A 21,842-nucleotide genomic window follows, 5' to 3' on the forward strand; every position below is an offset into this window, starting at 1 on the left:
GATATCATATATTATAGTTGCACATACGATATTAATCAACAACTTAGTATATATTGTATACACTGCCTTATAACTAGCACTGTTTCCTCGTATAATAAACATTTAAATACAATGGGTATTTATGATTATTATATTTTTTGCGTGGGAAATATTTAGAAAAATCAAATGCGTATGTATACAATTCACAATAACATAAACTTTATTCAAATCATACCGGGACACATTAATTGTTTCTCCGGTAAACATGATATAAAATCCCTCCTCGAGAATCACAATACAACAATCTACCATTATAGTATAAAATATTTTCTTGTAATTATTAGTAATTACATTTGACCATGAGAACAATTTTCACTCAGTGCGTATCAAGTGTAGGGTCACGTATAACATTATTTGCGATACAATTAATAATAATAATAATAATAATATAATAATTGTGTCACACAAGCATAATAGTTTACCTGTAATAATAAATGTAATTAATGAAAATTTCAGTTTTCTATGAGGCATATTATTTGTGTTTTATATTTTGATTCTTATTTCAAGTGTATAGCTGGCGGATTATCATGTTGGAACTAAATTTTGCTTGCAGATTGGCGTATTCATAGCTCATAGACTTTTAAAATATCATTCATTATGTTTCCTTGAAATATTTAATATATATGAAAAATCAAAAAAAATCTTTAAGAAACAAGGTAGGTAGCCACTTTGATGTAGGTACAGTATATTAATAAGTCTAGTGTATTTCGTTACTGAGTTGTAGGTCACTGTAATTGTTGTGTACAATTTGAATTCAATGGTAAATCATTGTTCCTATACGAAAAATGATTCTGAAGTGAAAACGGCCTGTCACTAAGTATGTTTTATCATAAATTTGTATTAATGTTATTAATCATGGTAATTTATTTTACAATCAGGCAATATTTGCCTAGTTTATACTATCCTTAGTACAACAATTTTAATAAATGAGAAGCTACTCGTTCAAATTTTGAATAAGGTATTTTATCACTTATTACCTATCAATAATTGATCTCTATTAACAGATGATCAATGCTAAGAAAGTATGTATTGTAAGCAGGGTTTGCAAACGTTATATTTGACAAAAAAACGATTGAAATTTGTAAACGTAACTATAACGAAAAACGATAATCAAAAATAATTAAATACCACAAAATAAAACAACGATTAACAAAGTATACTATATATCATTAAACAAAACATAACGCAAAACGTAATTTATAGAATATCATTGAACAAAAAATAACGCAAAACGAAATATTCTTAAATTTAATTATTTAAAAGGTCTATTGATTTCATAGAAACATTTATTTCATTCAAACAATCTAAGAATCTAAGAATTGGTTAAATTCTATTCCGTATCCGGTCATTACCTAACCACATTAGTTATTATTTTTAAATTTAATAGGTATTAACACTGTTTTCAATAACGATAAAAGCAAAACATGTATAACGTTATAGTTCTAAATAATGATAAACGCATCACTTGGATAACGTTTTAATTCTGAATAATTATAAACACGAAAGGTGAATAACATTTTAATTCTAAATAACGATAAACGAAAAAATTGTGCAACGTTTTAATTGTAAATAACATAAAATGTATTTTTTTTTCAAATGCTAGCCCCGATTGTTCCCGTTGAGTATAAGAGGATTTAGTTAATTTTAAAATTATTTGAACAAACGGTTGAAAACCAGTTTTTCCGTCCTCGTTCCAATTTTCGGATCGAGATAGTTTTTGGTTTCATATTGTACAACATACAAGTATCCAAACCTATCAAATATTATATTTTAGATGACGTTTATATTTCAGAGTTTAGGCGATAAAGTGACATTTTGTCCATATCTACTTCGAAAATCGTTTAAATAAAATTGATTTCATTATAAGAATATTTTAAAGGTCCGGTCTGAGTATAATTTATCAAAATTACTTATAAATCACGATAAATTATTAACTCCATAATATTTTTCTCTTCAAATATTGTTTAAAATTAAATTTTGTACTCATACCAGCATCATACCCAACAAAAAAACAGAATATTAATTGCAGAACCACTCGAAAAAATGTCTATAAATGTTTTGAATAGGTGGGTCTCTTAATTGATATTGAAATGAATTCATCAAAGTTATTTTGTAATATTTTAAAATACTTGTGTATAAAAGTAAGTATAGATGAAACTTTACATATACATGTTATTAAAATATGTTAAATTGTCACATTTTTGTGTGTTCTTAGTGTTGTTTAAAAATTTTGAAAAACGTAAAAAATATAATATATAATTGCATGACATATATTTGTTAAAGACATATTCAATTAATATAATATACATTATATTTGAATACATAATATTATGGTACTCGGATGTCACGGGAACGTTGAAATAATATTAATTAAAAAATAACTAAGAAATAAATGAAGAAAATAATTGTTTTTTAGTCGAAAAAAAAAATAAAAAAATAAATTGTTCAGCGATGTCGTGTACCTAACGAGAACTGGCGCAAAGACAGAATTGAGGAGAGTGTAATAATAGGGGGATTCGAGTCATCAAGAAACTATTTTCTTTGTTTATTTTCACAATAATAAAATTATTAATGTCGTGGGCACTAGACAAGTAGAGTATTTTGCATTCGTCACCGATCGAGTACCACCCGGGACTTTTGGACGTCATCTCCGCTAGCGTTTCCATGAATTAATCGTAGAATTCTCGAAGCATTTCAAAAGCACCGGGATACAGTCATAGAACTTGAGAAGTTGTGTACCTACAAGTATCCCGTTTCTCAGAAAGTTGTCCTGCTGTATAACGTCACCAACGTGATCACAGGTTAGATACAAATCAAACACTACGCACAGATCTGTATACTATATAAATTATAGTTTCGTGTATTTCACATTAGTTATGCGAAATCACATAATTATTAATTAATTTAGTATTTATTGTTATAATAATTATAATAACGACATCGGCTGCTCTTGCGAGAAAATTATGTTTTTCTACGATGCTGCGAAATTTTGATCACGCCATGTTTGCATATCGCCCTTGATCAGTTCTGCACATATTATCTATGCATGCCTCGTTAATATTCTAGGCCGATTCTTTTGTATTTTGTTGGGTAAAGGATTAAAATTGAATCAATTAAGCTTTGTGTACCGTCAAATCGAAACGTTTTAAACGTCCGCACGTTTTTAACCGAGGCCCACTTCTTTTATACTATTTGCTTTGCTAAATTGCGCTCGTTTCACTTAATCGTCGAGAATAAATAATTTTTATCGTCTTAATAATATTGTATCCGTCATTAAGATAAAGAGTAAATTGCTCAGCGAATTTAATCCGATAATTTCATGCTTCAGCACGCATTCGGAGAACATGTTGGATCAATTTGTCTACATTTTGCTTCATGTGAGCCTATAGTATACACTGATCATAGTAAAAAACGAGTTAAACGTACACACGACTAAAATATTTATTAAAACATAATAGACCGATAATCGTTTTTTTTTAGTAGTTTTTTAACGTTGTCTCCAAAACACGTAAATTTTTTTAAATATTATAAACAAATATCCATCAGACATAATTATTTGGAGAGCGTTGTTTTTTCTTACTATGTTTTTAATCTTACTTTGTGGATTTCCGGACTGTACTCCTTACCTAAACCAAAATGTATAAAATGCACTTGGGACATGAAAACGTTATGTTCGAATTACTGCACTATAATACAGGTAATGTTCTGGTTTAAATCGATTCAAATACATCTAATCATTCCAAAGAACTTATATTAAACTTTATATTTGAAAACTAACGTCATAAACATGTTTTGATTTTTAAATGTTACAAGTAATATTTCTCTGTCCAGTGACCATGGATTGGTTTGAGGCTTTCGGGAAGAGATAGAGAACACAGAAATACACAATGTTTTGATGATTTTTTGTGTGCACGTGCGCAATGCTACTTGCATTTTATAAATAACAACAGGTGATTTAAACATCAGATTTAGATAAAGGTGTGGATTTATATTTATTTAAAATCAGAAAATATGCGCTTGCTTATTTATTTTTACCCATGTATGTAAATAAAAATCTAAGATATTATTTAATAAGAAATTTTAATTTTTAATTAAACTTCTTCAATGAAAATTAAAATTTGTTCATATTGAAAATATTTTTAAAGGGAAATCGACATTGATCGGGGTGTGAATCGTATTTGCAGTAGTTAATACGCTGTTCCACGTCGACAAAAGTTATTCGTAAAAATTTGAAAACTCTTAATTCACTAGGGCTAAGTCCATTTGCTAGTTTGTGAATCACTACTTTTGAGAAAATTTGTAATAGCTTCAATTGTTTTCAAACGGAGATTCTTACCAATTACTTGTTTGACTATTGGATTTTTATATCAACCACCTCAGGAGCTTCCATAAATTAGTTCACGGTGTCGTCAAAAATACTCAGGCTCTAGACAACAGGTGATTTTTTGCAATTTATGTTTCGTGATAGGATTAGCAAGGAATGTATTACTAGACCATAAATACACTACATTATCTCTCAATAAAGTTCTTAGAATAAAATTTTGGGCATTTGCTACTGAAACAGCATTCATTTAAAATTTTAACATTATATATTTATTGACACTAAGATTGCCACAAAAATATGCTGCAGCCTGTAACTAAGTATCAGTAGAGTGTAATTTTACTGCAGAACAAGTACAATTTATCTCAAATCCTTTGCATAATACCTACATTTCGCTTATTTTACTAGTTTTTTAAACTAGAAATTAAATTTTGAATACTTCGGTGTCACTGAAAAATACACCCATTATTGTTTTTTGGTCGTTCTACTGGGTCTATACCTACAATGAGTATAACATTTACGGGGACATGGAAATCCACATGTCATATTACATTCACACCCTAGGTACACGATACATGTTATGTACCTATCTACCAATTTTAGATAAGTATAGGTATCTACAATAGTTTCGGGAAATATCAAAATTAAAATTAATGCTCGTCGATCGCGAATCCGATCATTCGTGTATAATAATAAGTAGCGTAATGAAGTTGTAAAACATGACGTGTACAGACACGTCGAGTATAATAATATATTATATCATTACGTATTATACGTACACGTGCGATGGGCCCTCTGGCTTGCGTTGTAGCGGTGGCGTATAATATGTATTTTTTTTTCGCCGGGCTTGATTAAAACGATATCTCATAATGTCCAAAAAACACTCGTGGTTGGCATGTAAACACACACACACACACACACACGGCTCAGTATCGTGAAAAGTGCCTGGTTCGAGGGGGCACGCGAGTTTTCGAAAATATAATAACGATAAATATTATACATTACATTATGAACAATAATAAGAACAATATTATACAGTGCAGTTGTGTCCGGTTCATATACATCATATTTTAATATTATAATACTGTGTTACCTTTCGATGGATTATTTCGATTACCCTCCGTATGTGCGCGTATTGTTCCACATGATAGGATACAACGCACTCAAAACTCACACACCCACCCACGCTAGTACACCCTACGGCTATAGATGTGGTGGGTTTTATACCAGAGAGATGTGTCGAGTTTTTTTTTCACAACATAATATTCTATTTATTGGTTTCTATATACGCGCTAACGACTCGAAAACACGAACGCGTGTAAATGATTAATATTGTACGCCTATCGCAATTAAACTCTTAACGCACACGCAAGGGTCTGCTCAAGGGGGTTACGAGAGGTTAAGCCTCAACCCCCAACCATAAATTTATTGATGAAATAACACTAACCATACTATTAAATCTCATTTTCCTCAAAAAAATCAAAAATTAATCCGGAAATAATTACCGATCCTCGGATGCGCACTGGTTTCAGAAAAATATTCAGTATCTGACGGATGAGAACAGATAACAATAGTTATGTAGGTATGATAATATTATATCTTTAAGATTTAAAAACACATGGCCCCGAGGACGTGTATTTTAAATTTCATAAAGTAAGGATTCGGATAAATTCATCGTCAAAAGGTAGCGATGATCGTGCTTGGTGAATCACTCTGTATGATAAAGCTGGTTTAAGCGTATTCTACGTCATACCATCATATAATATTACTTCGTATAATGTAAATGTGACCTATACGCATACTAAATTATACTACATTCGAGTTTATTTTTTCCCGTCAATGTCTTCCACGCTCGATTTATTCACGTTTCTATAGAGTTGTGAATGAAAATAAACACCTCGATTTATGAATAAAAGTCAGGTACCGTCGCCGTACCGCCCGCAGTGCGCATACTAGTTTTTGAAGATCCGTCACGGTCGCAGAGAAGGATATCGAAAAACCGACTTGAATGACAGTCGTAAATAATATCGTCCGTATAATGTAATACGTGCGTTTTATAATATTGTCAAGAAAATGGAAAACTAAGACGATAATATATAAATACAATTTAGTCGATTCGTTTACCGGCTAATGGACCCCGTAGACTATAATATAATATTATTATTATTATTGTTATTCCTATCATCGTTGTGTCGACACGCAGCGTGAAACTTTAAATGTTCTTGTTTTATTATACGAGAATATCATACCCCCGAAGATCATTATTATTATTATTATTATTATTATTATTATTACACGGCCCGTGTGATTAAACTCGCGTGTAGGATTTGTGAGTGTGTGTTTGTGTTTTTTTTTAATAATATGTATATTAGGTAAACGTATATTAGGATATTTATGTATATTATGTACCGAATGGGTACCGGCAATATTTACGATCGAAGCGTAACAGGTTTGACGATGATGAGTCAATTTAAAAGCTATAATAATACTGTAGGTGAATCATAATTTATAGTATACGATTATTGCGTCGATGGCCGTCGGTGATATTTTAATAATATATATAATGATATAGACGTGAAATACGACGGACCGGGCGAGCATGTCGACGACATATTCTTGTCGCAGACGGGTATACCGTATACCGTATACCTATAATATTGTAATACGTGTATTATTATATTAAATTATTCAACACGAGCGTACGTAAAAGGCTTCGAAACGTCAAACGCTCGTCGTTCGCTGTCCCATTAAAAACTATGTTACAACGTGTACTATATAGAGGTCCGCATGTTGTTAGAACGTGCATCTGTTGTAAACGTGTTGTATTATAATTATTATTTTATGTTATTATAATATTGTATTCCGGGCAATTATTTTAATTTTATATTAAATTAATTTGCTCTAGTCATATTATTATATTAATATACTATAGTAACACGGAACGTTGTGATATTCCGTATTAAAACGTCGTCTTATTCTCGTCCGGACCGTATAGTTCTGAACGAGTATGATCGGGGTATACCAATTACTTACTATAAAGGCGGTATTCCACTAACCAGCGCGATCCGTATACGTAGGTGGCGTAAGGTCAATGTTTTTAATCGCCAAATTACATGATATTGTTTAGGTAAAACGATTTAACTATATCCTAGTCATTAATAACCACACGGTGAAGTAGTTGAAAATTTCAATTGGTCGGTATTATACTACGGCAACGTGTTGATTACACGGTTTACACCGCTGATTCGGTGGTAGCGGGATACCGCCTCAAACGCGTTTATAAATATATAATAATATTCTATATTTATGGTACCGAGCAAAGCGGCGGCTCCGGTCATGACTATAAATATATGAGCGTACAACGTTATTGTACCTGTGTGATACAGGGTGGTCCGCTGCCGTGATATCCATTTACACAGTGCGCTGCAGGTTTACCCTGTATACTATTTACGGATGGTAAATGATTGAAAGGCTCGCTCGAGCCAAAAGTATTGGACGAGTCCCAAGTCTATGCGGTCGTTAAAACACCGTACCGTGAACGCAAGTGGGTTTATCGCGACCGCCGCTAGTTTTGATACATCACGTCATAATGATAATAATGATAATATAACATCATACAATATATAATATTATTTAATGCTTGTAGGGCTGTGCGTCGGATCGTTGATGAAAGGGTTGTCAAGTTTTTTTCAATATTTATTGTCACGAGGACCCTGGGGGGTTGGTTATTTTTGGACTATCCGAGAGTTTTAATAATGGCCCATACATGAAAAAAGCCACAGTATTTGGCGAAACCTTCAAGTATCTACGGTTGTACTTTTTCGTAATTACAACAAAATAAGAAAATTTATTTTTTCAAAGACTAGTTTTTCGTAAAACTTCCCATTTTCCATATTTTAAATTCTAAGTGGAGTGATGAATGTATTGATTTTCCAATTATATGCATTTGTGTGTATATGTATATAATATATACGACAAGTAGTAAAAAAAAATAGATCCATTTTCAACTTTGGAGGGTGGTTTCTGGTAGCTTATTGAATATATAGTTGCAAAAAAATTGAAGATTCCCAGTGTTTTTCAAAAGCGTACAAAAAAAAAATTTACATTAGGTAAACAAAATAAAACATATTTTACATTTAAAATATAACTATAAAGGTATATAAATAAATATAAAGGATAGATATAGAATGTGGATGTTTGTAATTTAGAGGATTATAATGGTTGTGATAGATTGTTGGAGGTTTGTGATTTGTGAATACTCGTTGCAGTAGTTGATGAGATGTGTTACCACTTACCGATAGAAATTGTGTGAGGTTGATGATATTGGTTGGTTCAAGGCCTAATGTTTCCGCTAGGATGTTGGATATTTGTAGATTTGTAGTTTTATTTTCTCCATGTTACACTCTGCATTCAGCAAGAATATGTTTGACAGTGATAGGGACCCTGCAGCGATTGTGGGGGGGGGGGGGTTTGTCTTTCTTCATTATGTATTAGTGTGCGAGGCTTGTTTGTCTGATTCTGAAACGGTTGATAGCAGACTCTAATATTTAATTATTATAATCCCAAAGTATCAAATCCTTCAGATGCATGCATCATTCCTTCAACTACAGGCTTACTACTATACAAACTTAAAGTGATAGTATTATTACTATAATATTAATCAATAGTTTTTACTAGTTTTTTCTGCATTTCCAAAAACCATTTTTTGAGAATATAATGTTTAGTTTAAGCGTCATTTTTAGAAAAACTTAGTTTTTTTAAGTTATGTTGCGTGATCAAATGTTGATTCAAATAATTTGTTTGTATGTTAATACCAATTAAGAACAAATAGTTTTGTTGAATAGCCCTGAATTAATTTTATTATTGGCATTATTATCAACATCAATATACGTTATTTGAGTACGTACGGAATTTATTGTATTTACTATTTTCATGGACCAAATCAAAACGTAGTATGTACTTAATGTAACAACAATATTTTACAATTGCCATTTTGTTTTATTTAATATTATTTACTAGCGGTATTACAAATGCCTAAGTGCAGACTATAGTACTATACCTCAAACTTATACTACACCTATCTTGGGCGAGACCGTTTTCGACCAAAAACGTACCCTTCCCTTTTCGGCCGATTCACTTTTCGACCAAATTTAAAAAACGTCGATTCCCTTTTCGACCAAAATCATACCCTTCCCTTTTCGGCCGATTCACTTTTCGACCAAAACAAAAAGTTTTGTAATATGATATGTAGAATAAATAATTGATATATAATTTTTGTAAAATAGAATACCCATATATTAACATTTTTTTTTTTATTACGATTATTACGATTTATTATATACGATCGGTGATCGTCGACTGTGATTGTTACTACCATAATATATAGTTATATCAGTATAATATGTAGTATGTACCTGCAAGACTGATCGTTATACGTATTGTAGAGGGTCACTATCTTTCTTAATATTATATTATACACATTACTATTAGACTTAATAATTATTGACAAAAATTGTATATTATTATGTTATTCTTTTTATAAAATATTATGCACAGTGTGACATACTAACACAAAACTAATTTTAATAATATATAGGTATTCTTATATTAAAATTTTTTTTTATATTTTATTTTACAATATTTTATTTTACAACATTTTATGTAACTTATACTTTAAATAATTTTTAAAATTATAATTGCTACAATTTTACAAAAATTATATACCAATTATTTTATTTATTTTACATATCATATTACAAAACTTTTTGTTTTGGTTAAAAAGGGAATGGACCTTTTTTAAATTTGGTCGAAAAGTGAATCGGCCGAAAAGGGAAGGGTACGTTTTTGGTCGAAAACAGCTATGCCCCCTATCTTCATTTTACTTAACGGATGTACGATGCATAGGTTAGTAAAATAATTTAAGATGTAATATATTAGTACTGTTCGTAATCATTTATCATTTAGAAATAATTCATTCTAATCCAATCATTGTAATTTTGTGTATTTTACATTGATCAGTTGATTTAGGGTTGAATTCATTACATACGAAATTCGTACGCCCACGTATTTTTCAAACAATATTAGTACAATTATAAATCGTTAAAAATAAAAATGTTTTATTACGTTTATTACGTTGTCTTTTTCACAGAATATAATTTGAATTAGTAAAAAAGAGATTAAAGTACATAAACAATTGTAATACAAAAAAAAAACATAACCACGAACAAGATTTGTATTGGAAACGTTCACATACCTACAATAGTGTTATTGCTTATTTTTTGTGTCTGTTACGTATTTTACTTTACAAATTTCAGTGGAATGATATTTGCAATAAAAACTGTTTTACAACCGTTGGGAAACAATAGTGTCCATAAAGGGGAACCATGTTGTTGTGATCAATAAAATATGACACTATCTCATTTTTCATATTATACTGTCACCATAATTCAAAACAATCGACAACGCATTTTTTAAACTAAAGGTAGACATTTTCTGCGACAGAATTTATTAAAAATATGTTTTATTTCTATGCAGTTTTCATACTTTTTATTATAATTTTGTAATAAACTGCATAACGATTCAAGTTGATATACTTCACACTGACTACAACTGTGCTATAAAATATAAAATATAATTTGTATACTTAAATACAATCATACATAAAAAATATTAAAATTGAACGCGTGGAATGTACATATAGTAGGTATATACAGACGCTCGAAAGATAAAAGTTTAAAAAGCTTCTATACATTTTTCTTATAAAATTTCCATTTATATTGTTTAGTTGTAAAAAATATTGTTAAGGATATAACGTAGACAACAAAAAAATCATTCGAGTATTAAAAAAACATTTTGATTTTCTTCAAAAAATACTATTTATAAAAAAATGATTATTGAATTTACATGTTTAGAAACAATATTATATATTATTATGCACATATTATATGTAACTAAATAAAATACAATACAGCAAATTACTTTAAAATATTTAAATATGTAACGGAGTACATTAAACCAGAAAATCTAGCAATTCCATGACACAGAGAAACGCATATTGACGAGCGAGAATGACATTTAACAAATATGAAATACATTGAAGCATAATAATATGTGATTCTCAAGTGGAAAACACGAATGTAATGCACTAATCACAGCACGCGTAAAGACATTTAGTATAAGTACAGGTGCATTTCATCAGAGCAAGCACTCCATTTTCAACTCTTACAACACACACATCAACAGAAAACTTAGAGTCTTGGAGCAAACACGAAGCGAAGGTACTGCAGTAAACACCGTTCCGGCCAAAGACTTACCGCGGAACGCAACCGTTCTGGTAGCCATCAGCGGCATATAAATCCGTATCGACTACTTGTCGACGTCCGTATCAGGCCGATATTGCCACTAGTTGCATATAAATCTATATCGACGATCGTAGCAGCTCGGTATTGCCACCAGCGGCATGTACATGAGAAACGGCTCTTTTCAGAGACACCATAGAACGTGACCCACCCAGCGTGCTTGCTTAGGTGTTCACTCCCGGACCACTCGTATTCTATCGACGACGCCACTTGTTTGAGCGGGCACGAGGAATACGGCGATCCCGTCCCGACATTGTCAATCCAGACCAATAATACATTCCCGATATTGTAACAATAGGTTAGGCTCTCAGGTACGCTCAGCACGTTAATCACATGCATAGGTTGCATTAACGGGTAAGACCTCGCTGTCCGTGAATTGTACATAATAATATAATAATCTAAGAAAAATACGATAAAGAGAAAGTGATACTGAAAAATCGTATCATCAATTTGACTTGTCAACACGACAATTGTGTGACCGTTTCAAATATTGCCATTGAAACAAAACCTCAATAAAACAGTTTGGCACGTAAAAATAATAATTATACTTATTATACAAAAGTCAAGATATCTATGATATGATATATTATATTTATAGGTATTTTCTTCATCATTAGAATTACGTCGATCACGATTACGAAACTACAACAGTCAATAGCCATGTAAACATAAAATTACCTAAGATAAAACAATGTTTAACGAGAGCTAAATACCTACCTACTTGTATTGAACACTAACGCCACACCCGTTTATGTAATCCAGTCGGTATTACAATAACATCGAAAAATTACTGTGTCTGTATTCCTAGGTACGTAACTTTATTGAAAAATCACACAAGAGTTCCACCATAAAATGCGCAAGGAGACATATGAATCGGAATAAAATATAAAAATAATAAACAATAAATATTTTGTTATTCTATTACAGGTATAATAATGATCGGTTTAAAATGTCATGCCCGTACATGGTTTAATATTATATGCATTGAGGGGACGTACCAGTGGCGAATCAGAGCACGGGGACAAACTCTGGGGGAGCTATTTTTTTTGCATCATAAATTACATTAAAAATGGTTTTTTTTTATTCAGACCAAATTAAATTTCAAAAACCATCCAGTCATATATGCATATACATTTTTAGATTCTGAATGTATTGATTTTAAAACTATGTGAACGGTTTTTTTTTTGAGTGTATTTTCACACGCATTACAGTATATAAATGCTTTCATCTTCAACTTTAAGGGAAATTTATGGTAGAAAATTGGATCTAGTTGGTACTTTATGATAGTTTAAAGATAACATTTTCAATAATATTCAATTACTATAACCGAGAAAAAACATATTGATAAGCTGTAATTTGTGCACTCGACTAGAATTTGACAAAATTTAAATTGTTTAGATGTCTGGATTTCAAAATTAATAACTGTAGAGACATGCAGTGTTCACTAAATATTTACATGAACATTTAATAGACATTATATAACTTTCAAAATAGTTTGGATCTTTTATGTTATTAATAGCAATTTCAAATATTGTTGACTGTTATTGGTTTTTTTTTCAACCAATTATAAAATTATTGTTTGACAGTAAAAAAGCTTGACAATTTAATACAATGTTCCTCGTGAGTTTTCTTATAGAGATTAAATATGATTTCATGGATTAATCCACATTGCGATTATTGTTTTAAAAGTTAATATAACAATGGGAGAAAGACAGCAGAACAATAATATAGTTAACCGATTAATATACAGTTTTTGTAAATTTTTATTGAAATAAAGCTAAATTTATAACACATATTTGGGTGTGATTTTAATAAATATAATGTAGGTATAGTTATAAACTTATAAACTATAATACTAATATAGTTTGTAACGCACAGTATCTTCACATTTTAACTTGTAAATAACAGTATATGTTACATTTTAGTATAGTTTATAAAAAAGTGGATATTTATTAGTTATGATTTAATAAAATTGTAGGGTCATATAATAAAAAATGTATATTTTATGTAGCACTATACCAAGTTTTGGGATGAGCCATGAGCCTGCACTTTGTCAATGACAAAAACGTGTTTTTTACTCTAAATTATACAATATCGACATCGTTTCGTGGAATTTGATATTTTTTTTTTTCACATTTTGTGCACCGCAAATCTCACGCGTACAAAGAGATGCTTTTACAATATACGATTAACAACACCAAAAAATGCCACCGTATCGTAAAAATTACAATAATTGATCAGTCTCTGTTGATGGCATTCCACTACACGCACACCATGGGTTCCGATTGCGGACTGACGTCACCGACGCCGTATAGTATTATGGTAATATTTAAACTGTATCTGAAATTCAAGTGGTTGAGATGGGTTGGTGAAGTCAATCGTATACGTCGAACATGACGATTGCGAAATGCGGTGTGCTAATGAAATTAAATTCGTTTCACAGCCGATCTGCGGCAGTGTCACAATTGTCGTTGACTCATCGTCACGAGCTCATCTAACGAGCGACTTACACGCACACATGCACAATATTATACTATCAGATGCGGTTTTCGGTATAGACCCAGCCGGTATCGTTAAGCCCGGCATCTGCCCGTGGGGCGTCAGACTTTAAGGGGTGACAATTGAGGAATCTTAACAAGTTTACCCATATAATATCGATTTATGTTTTTCTGCATTACACCATATAAATATATAATGTAATTGCAGTTGACTTACAATATTATTATGGAAAAATACGGCGATGGAAATAGAATATGATATCGATATGGATTTTTGTATCATAATACTAGTCACCAGCTATTATAAAATAAAATGTCTTCGTGATTGAAAAATGCGTAGAAAATAATTAGTTTTTATGAAAGTTATAGAGTTGCGGTCTTAATAGTAATATACATATTACAAAGTATGGTAGAATATTAGTTATTGGTCTTACGTGTATGACTATAATTCGATAAGTACATAAGCCCACTGCTAACTATATGAGGACACGTCATTCGATGTTATACATATTATAAAAAATGGAAATCAGTAAACTTAATACAGTTATAAATGCTACAGCGATGAATCACAGTATAATTATATTATAGTGAATAAAAAAAATATTGTAAACCAGCCGTCTATACGCATAGTTTACTATATTTTTTATGCTATCGAAAGGCCACATTGTTTCCTGTTTGACCAAAGTATAATACCTATATAATATTATTAAAACATTTTTAGAACATAAAATGCTTATTAAAATAAAAAATGAATCACTAATTAAAATATTTTATTAAAATATTTCAAAAAGGAAAAATAATTAATACCGTTAAAGAATATATTCTTAGAACTCAAAATTATACATTTTATACAACGTGTACAACTATATAATTTTAAGTTAAGTATTCGTGTTTTCAAATAAAACACTAAAAATCTCTTACCTAATTCACATTTATCTAAAATACAAAGTTTGAATGTAAAACCTAAATTTGATATAAATTCCAAGTAAGGTCACGCACTAGAATGCATTTCCAACAAATCATAGTCATAATCGGTAACATAAAATGGCTCCTATTACCAGCATAATGTACAGATATTTTAAATAAATTTATTTTGGGAAAATAAAATTGAATAGTAGATATATATAAAAATGTGATGCTTACAGCAATAAACAATTTTATTATTATAGTTTAAATAAAGAGTCAAAAGTTACAAGAAACTTAAAAATATACCAACAATAGCAGATACAATCTCAAACCTTTCCAAAGTTTTAGTTACATAATACGTGTATATTTTTATTTATTTAGAAATAAAATAGTTTTAGTTAATCGACATATTATAATAAATATTATGTACTTTGAATATTTATGGCACAATATATTTTATAGTTACACAATGTGTGTGTTTAACAAGATGGTGCTTGATAATAAATAGGAGATAACGAGCGCGGAGGTCGAAGCTTTGATACAACATTACAGGTTTCACGTTCAGTATGTATTAGTGAAGTGGGGCGCTGGTAGTAGGTATACGACGCGCATGCGCTTAGTAGGGTTAAACGTTTAACGTTTAACGACTCAGAAGTCCACTAAGAAGTATTCACTTCAATATTATAATTGCATAAGTTTATTTAGTAACACGAAGGATATTATAACATTCAGATACATTTAAATTATATATTACATCCAGTTTAAGGCGTTCCTAGAGATATTTTACATAACTATGAGAAACACAAGATTCAGGATTAAGAATCATGCTCTTATAGGTACTGAATAATTAAATAAACTCAGAAATAGTCTAATTAATCATAAAATTAATTCTTAATTCATCACAAATAATCAAGAGTTAAGTAAATGTAAAAAACAAGTTTTAGTTAATCAATGAATTATTGTCTTAGGATTTTAAAGTCAAAATACATACTAACAACCTTGTTTAATTCGTATAAATGTTAAATGATATATGTTGTATTTTTTTATGTTCATAATAGTATTATTTGGGGGAATGAGTGGCCGAGCAGACTAAGGCATCGGTTGCAATGAGCACCTTTGCCGGTTCGAACCTAGGTCATAGGCGACACTTATCTCAGAACAGACATCTGTCTGGAGAGAGAGGCCGCCATCCCCTTACTGGGCATGGCAGATACTTATGGGTGCCCAAATCAAAAATTCTACCAAAACAAATACACACGTGTATACAAATCTACAGTACCCTATCCCAAGGTACCACAAGCCCTAACCATAGTAGTTGAAATCTTAACCTTAATGAAAAAAAATACAATAATAGTGCATATAAAAGCGTGTAACCATTTATGTGTAATTGGGAATTTTTTATTATTTTTATTTGCTAGTAACTATGATTTGTTATTAAATTGTTGTTAGATAGTCAGTATTATTTGTAAACGTTTGAATTATTTAAATCAATATTCACAGCCATTACATTTTTTTCAATTCATCACAAATATATTATTATCTGCTATAAGTTTATACAAATACTAGCTGACCTGTCAAACGTTGTTTTGCCATATAAATTATTTCTAATGAATATTTTGGTAGTCAAATAAAAAATAACTAAATTATTGTAATTGTGTGTTGATGTGTTATACCGGTATATGACTGAAAGAGGAATGCAGCACTGTGAACAATAACAAAACACCAAATATTAATTTTTTTGAATTCATTGTACTTTTATTATCTTGACTAATAAATTTCTAATTACATCTTTATCACACATTATGAAAATTAAAAAACACTATCAGTCTCTTAGTGCAATGGAGTGTATGATATTTTTAGTGAGTCCATCTTTGGCCAACACAAACAAACTGGATGGTTTACCCCCCTGAGAACATGCCACGTATAATTATCCATGTGAAAAACACGAATCGCGGACGTTTCGCCCCCACCGTTTCGTCCCCGTAAAAAAAATAAGCTCACGGACGTTTTTAAGATAGGACATTTGGCCCCCGGGAGTTCATGTTTTCGTCGTTTTTGTCGCCGAACAACTCAAACAAAATTGGCAATTTCACATGTTAGGATATTCCCAATTAATATTTTGAAAAAAGTTATTAGTTTTATTAAGAATAATAATATAATATTTATTAAATACATAAATATATGTAAAACCCCAAAGGGTAAGAGTAGAGATTAAAACTATCGTTGGTTTAATAAATAAAAACAATAGTTGAAATAACTGAGAATAAATTAAACATCAATATTCAAATCAAAAATGAAAGTTTTTAGCTTAGAGCAGGAATCGAAAAAAATAGAAATTGTATTACAAGTTGTTGGTAGGCCATCCTCACATATTAATGCAAATTATATTGAAATTGTACATTTTTTAAAAATAATTGAAATTTTAAATTAAGAAAAGCCATTTAAATGTAGTGATTTAAAATACCAAGGACCAAACGTCGTATAGGTAGGTAAATAACATCACATAACTCCCAGGGACCAAATATCCTATCTTAATAATGAACGGGGACAAAACGTCTGAAGACTCGCTTTTTTGACGGGAACAAGACGACAGGGGTGAAACGTCCTTTTACCAAAAAACATGGTGTACCCAAATCTAAGCCACAAACAGACATCGTTTAGCCTTGAGACATATTGATTGTCATTGCGAATGCCAATCTAATTGGAAATTGAACCCGTTTGAATTAAATTGGAACATATGTGGTAATAATAGGGATTCGTGGTAGTAATATATCTTCTCCTCGGAACTTGCCATTCAAAATGCTGGGAACGATATAACATTTTTCATGATATTTTATCATTGAATTCAAGTTTAATACAATCCATTAACATTGACTCACTTGTAACCTACTGTACAACAGAGCGACATCCACTTACCCGCTTTTTATATATGAGGATATTTTGACAAAAAATAATAATACAAATCAACAATCATGCCTGAAACCAATAGCAAGCAATATACGATACACTATTATTATTTTAATCTGCAATTAAATTTTTTATTATTTATTTTTTTTCTGGACAGATAGCGCCACTGTTGTATTTTTTGATATTCAAATTTTCTACTTTTCCGGTGAATTTTCCTAAAATTTTCTTTCACAAGAGCCTTTTCTTGACAATTAAGAACACAAAAAAAAAGAATCAGCCAAATCAGCCCATCAGTTCTCGACTGATGAGGTAACGTACATTTTTCACGGTCCATTTATATATATTATATATATGGAAGATTAGAACATGTACAAATTGAATTAAAAATACTAAGTACTGATTGTAAAAAATACCGCATTGATAACAAGCCTCAAATGATCATTTAAAAAAATAAATCGATAAACATCAACTTATTCATATGAGGTACATTCCCGGTGAGATGGGCTCGATATAATTTTAACTTGACAATATTTTTTAAAGATAAGAAAGTATAAGAAACAACAATTTACAAAACAGAATTAATATTTTGACAGTGATACTATAGTAATATTATGTTAACATTATTTATCCAATTTTAATATGGAGCTTGGATAATAGATCATTTAGAAATCCGATCCGTGTGCCGCGTGCTTCCGCTTGTGTGCCACTAAATTGCCACTTTCATAGAACGACTTGTCGTATTCATCGCACGCGTATGGTTTTTCTCCAGTGTGCATTCGCTTGTGTTTTATCAAACTGCCACTGGTAGAGAACGACTTGTCACAAATATCGCATGCGAACGGTTTTTCACCAGTGTGTATGCGTCGATGTCTCGTCAAATCACTGCTTACAGAGAATGACTTGTCACATACATCGCACGCGTATGGTTTTTCTCCGGTGTGCATTCGCTTGTGTCATGTCAAACTGCCACTTTCAGAGAACGACTTGTCGCATACATCGCATGCGTAAGGTTTTCTACCAGTATGCGTACGTCGATGTTTCGTCAAATTGGTACTTTGGCGGAATAACTTGTCCCACACATCGCACGCGTATGGTTTTTCTCCGGTGTGCATTCATTTGTGCACCGTTAAACTTCCATTTTCAGAAAACGACTTGTCGTATATATCGCATGCCTAAGGTTTTTTGCCAGTGTGTGTGCGTCGATGTCTCGCCAAATGGCTGCTTAGAGAGAATGACTTGTCACACACATCGCATGCGACCTAACCTAACCTAACCTTTTTTTTTTTTTTTTTTTTTTTTTTTTTTCCTGTTTGAACCGACGGCGTCGCGGGAACTGCTTTCGCATTACTTCCGCGACGCCGCCATCGTTTATTTGATGCACAAATATTATACATACATACGTGGGGTGGTTGACGGGACATGTCCCCGACTAACCGCCCCCTTTGTTACATTATACATTTCATTATAAATTATATACATTTATTTTGTTCCGGTGCTTCCTGCCGTCTTCGAGGGCCGACCGCAGTCCGCCGCCCTTGATGTCTCGTGCTTTCCGTGTTGGCGGGCCGACCGGAGTCCGCCACCCTTGCAGTCTCGTGCTGTCCGTGATGGCGGTCCGGTTGGTGTCCGCCGACCTTGTAGCCTCTTGCCGGTTGTGGGATGAGAGCCGCGATGCCGTGATCGTCGTCCCTCCCGTGGTGTCACGAATGGGGGGATGAAGAACGTGGTCGGTGACACCTCCGACGAACCTAACCTAACCTAACCTAACCTAACCTAACCTAACCAGTATGCGTGCGTTGATGTATCGTCAAATTGATACTTTGGCTGAATGACTTGTCACAGACATTGCAAGGGTAAGAGTTCTTCTCCATTTGTCCGGTTATCTATCGTCAGTCTGCGTCTATTAGTAAATTATTATTATTAGTAAATAATTTATTTCAAATGTTAAAGTATCTTATAAGATTATTTGGTTACTATGCTTTTCTAACCTAACCTAACCTAACTCAACATAACCTATGTGATCAATTAGAATTTATTGACTTCATCATAATAATTTAAAGCCAGTACTTGTTGTATTACATTTTAAACATAAAATAGAGATTAATATTAATATGCTTAATATAATACAAGCAGTTAATAATAAAATAATTTATTAATTTTAAATTTTAAAATAATTATTCACCCAGCAGCAAATGTTTGTATAAAACTCTTAGATCTTATTCTATAAGATATCACAATACCCTTAATAGCTGCAGTAAGCACTACCTGCCGGTAATCCTTTATTGTTGGTGTTAGCGTGACCTCTGGAGGCCGATAAGTAATCTTGTATTTGTGTAAGAGTATAATATTGTTAGCTATGTATAAATTAATAGATCTGTCAGACTTTATTTAGACAAATAGCTCCTGCAATATCTTCTCGTAGTCTGTAATGTGGTGGTTCTTAATATTAGAGAATACATTATATTTGGCTTTTCTAACTACTATTGTATTATAATATCAATGAATTATAACGATTATATGCTCGTGTAACCATGTAGGTTTCGTTGGTACTATGATTCATATTCCTTATATCAATGCATTCTACCATCAAGTTGTTATTCTGTAAAAATATGAAAAAGTGCCCAAGTGCCCAAAACGGAGTAAGCTTTCCAGGAAATTCCCGTTTCTCCGTAGGCTTATCCGGCCATGTCCACCATATTTCTGTCTTGAAGCTTAGGCAGGAACACAGGAAAACGTGTCACCAATCTGTATACGCATTACGCACACGATTTTGAAGACAAACATGTTCCCAACAAATAAACCGTTTCATATAATTGTATTATGAAAATAGAGGAAGCGTGTTTTGCTCCCTGTATTTGGCACACAAAAATAGGTACACCGCACAAAAACCACAAACGCTTTATCTATATAACTATACCGTTCGATAATCATTTGTTGCATAATATTATTATTATTATTATTATTATATTATATTGATCGACAAATCCTATACGCATGAAGTCATGTTATTTTACGGGAGCTTAGATATTATATCCCTAGCACTCCGACAAATGTAAATGTTTTACAATTACTTATTTGTTGCTATTTTTTTCATTTATTTTTTTATGTGTCTATCTGTCATAACGTTTTAGAGCAGTAATAATACTTCAATCATCGGTTTTGAGGTTGGAGCTTCTAGTTTGTATCTTGGGTCGAATAAAATAAAAAAATACCCGTAGTTTTCTTAAAAAAAAAAAATATATAAATTGGAATATTTACGCAAAATCAATCGTCGATAAACTAAATGTTTCTATTGGTTTTAATTCAAAATATTTATACTTGAAATTGTAGTAAAAGGTTTTTATAAGTCGATATTTCAATACTATGGAGAATGTATGGAATCAATTTTTTTTGTCAAAGTTCGATGCTTAAATTATAAATAACGATTTTATGTTCTAATTCAAGAATACTAACTTCTTTTTTTTTTTTTTTTTATTGATCTTGTGATCTTGAGCCCGGCAGCTGAGGCCATTAGCTAATACTAACTTCTGTTGATAATTTAAACCTTTTGTTATTACGATTACAAATATAATTATTTTTTATGATCAATAATGTTTTCAAAATATGTACAGTTATAAAATATTTATAGGTACCACGAACTACAGTCAAAAACGTTGATATTTGTTAGTGTAGAGTGTAGACATTATTTGAATGAGCCTAGCTCACGTAACTCCGCATCCTATAATCTCAAAATACGATGAAAACAATAATACAAATTTAGATAAAACTGTTTCACCCGCTGACCATTGTCGATACTTGATAAATATAGCTATA

At 31.4% G+C, this 21,842-nt stretch overlaps 1 pseudogene; it reads right to left on the reverse strand.

Moving 5' to 3' along the window:
- Nucleotides 1-18,691: 18,691 nt before the first annotated feature.
- On the reverse strand, nt 18,692-19,900 carry LOC132940649 (zinc finger protein 722-like; annotated as a pseudogene).
- Between the last annotated feature and the right edge of the window lie 1,942 nt (nt 19,901-21,842).

Source organism: Metopolophium dirhodum, chromosome 1 (assembly GCF_019925205.1).
Source record: "Metopolophium dirhodum isolate CAU chromosome 1, ASM1992520v1, whole genome shotgun sequence".
Classification (NCBI taxonomy): domain Eukaryota; kingdom Metazoa; phylum Arthropoda; class Insecta; order Hemiptera; family Aphididae; genus Metopolophium; species Metopolophium dirhodum.